Source organism: Schistocerca cancellata, unplaced genomic scaffold (assembly GCF_023864275.1).
Source record: "Schistocerca cancellata isolate TAMUIC-IGC-003103 unplaced genomic scaffold, iqSchCanc2.1 HiC_scaffold_1005, whole genome shotgun sequence".
NCBI classification, from domain to species: Eukaryota; Metazoa; Arthropoda; class Insecta; order Orthoptera; family Acrididae; genus Schistocerca; species Schistocerca cancellata.
In genome coordinates this window covers 165001-167500 of record NW_026047010.1, presented here as the reverse complement: position 1 = coordinate 167500, position 2500 = coordinate 165001, and positions in this window count along the sequence as shown.

Here is a 2500-nt window from a genome sequence, read left to right as displayed (position 1 = left end):
ATCGCTAGGTCCCACAGTGCCCATTTTCCGACGCCACCCACAAACCCTGCATCATCTGCCCACCACAGGAGCCCCAACGCCTGTGCCTGCGTCGCACGAAGTCGTCGACCGACAATCGCTCCACCCGCACCCGCACGTGCCCCACCCCAACCGCCCAAATCGCAACTCCAGCGGATGAACGGCGGACTCTTCCCGCACTCGTAACGTGCAATCCGCCCCTATATCTTGCGTTTCATGAAGAGTTATATCGAATATGCCATATTCCCGCTGTCCCCTATACATGCTGTAAGTAGCTCGCTTGCTACAGCAGCAGCAGCAGCAGCACCACCTCCGCGCGCTTCCCTGGGGGCACTGAACCGCAGGATGCGAGACCCCACGCCCAGTGGCAAACAGGGCTCCTCTCAGAATATAGGCGGTCCCTACCCCTCACAACGATGACGGTGGGAGGGGCCGTTTTACGAGACCATTTCCTGCGGTGCCAACGCTGTCGTAGAGCCGATACTCCATCTTTGGTACAAGGCAATCATTCCGCTGTAAATCAGTACGTCACTCGTAGTTCAGTCACCTCACAGCACTGCTCAGTAAACTATGCAGGCCCACATAGATAGATTATGATAGATTATATACGCAAATGCCCCTATACATGCTGAACGTCCGTACACACAAAATGAACCACACGTCAGCCACACACTCTATCACACACTACTCTCTGCCTGTAACAGACACAGATACAACTACTAAGCACCAGCATGGACCAACGTCCGGTGCATCCTATCCGCCACAGTACACCAACTACGCTATGATAACCAGACCGGGAGGTCCAATCATAAAACAGAATACCCCACTCGTCCGACAACCACAATTGCTCAGAGAAGCCACCAACACCCACACATGTCCTACACAGGGGTGCACCCATCACCACCACACTGCCTCGTCTTACAGCACAAACACACTGGCAGGAATGAAACACACAGGTCTGCCGCAACCACAGACACGGCTCGCCCCCTCTCACTGGCGAAAAGCGCATCCCGACGTGACATAACTCCTTTGACACACTGACGCTGCCTCGGGCATCCACGTCCTACGGTCGATATCAACGAACCTCCCCCCCCCCCCTCCCCCCCACAACACGCCATCCCATACCACATTGTGTACCGTACCCAAACCTAACGTGTACTGTACTACAACGCAATGTGTACCATAACACAACCCAGTTTGTACCTTAACCTAACCTATGTCACCTTAACCTAACCTATGTCACCTTAACCTAACCTATGTCACCTTAACCTAACCTATGTCCCCTTAACCTAACCTATGTCACCTTAACCTAACCTATGTCACCTTAACCTAACCTATGTCACCTTAACCTAACCTATGTCACCTTAACCTAAACCTATGTCACCTTAACCTAACCTATGTCACCTTAACCTAACCTATGTCACCTTAACCTAACCTATGTCACCTTAACCTAACCTATGTCACCTTAACCTAACCTATGTCACCTTAACCTAACCCATCTTGCACCTTAACCTAACCCATCTTGCACCTTAACCTAACCCATCTTGCACCTTAACCTAACCCATCTTGCACCTTAACCTAACCCATCTTGCACCTTAACCTAACCTATGTTGCACCTTAACCTAACCTGTGTTGCACCTTAACCTACCTCAATTTGCACCGCAATGTAACGCAATTTTGCACCGCAATGTAACGCAATTTGCACCGCAATGTAACGCAATTTGCACCGCAATGTAACGCAATTTGCACCGCAATGTAACGCAATTTGCACCGCAATGTAACGCAATTTGCACCGCAATGTAACGCAATTTGCACCGCAATGTAACGCAATTTGCACCGCAATGTAACGCAATTTGCACCGCAATGTAACTCAATTTGCACCGCAATGTAACTCAATTTGCACCGCAATGTAACTCAATTTGCACCGCAATGTAACTCAATTTGCACCGCAATGTAACTCAATTTGCACCGCAATGTAACTCAATTTGCACCGCAATGTAACTCAATTTGCACCGCAATGTAACTCAATTTGCACCGCAATGTAATGCAATTTGCACCGCAATGTAATGCAATTTGTACCGCAATCTACCCCCCACATTGTGCCTTAACCTAACCCACGTTGTGCCTTAACCTAACCCACATTGTGCCTTAACCTAACCCACATTGTGCCTTAACCTAACCCACGTTGTGCCTTAACCTAACCCACGTTGTGCCTTAACCTAACCCACGTTGTGCCTTAACCTAACCCAAGTTGTGCCTTAACCTAACCCAAGTTGTGCCTTAACCTAACCCAAGTTGTGCCTTAACCTAACCCAAGTTGTGCCTTAACCTAACCCAAGTTGTGCCTTAACCTAACCCAAGTTGTGCCTTAACCTAACCCAAGTTGTGCCTTAACCTAACCCAAGTTGTGCCTTACCCTGCTCTGTAATTGGCATATGACACGTTACATTAATGTATTGTCCAACCGCAACCCGCTCAGAAT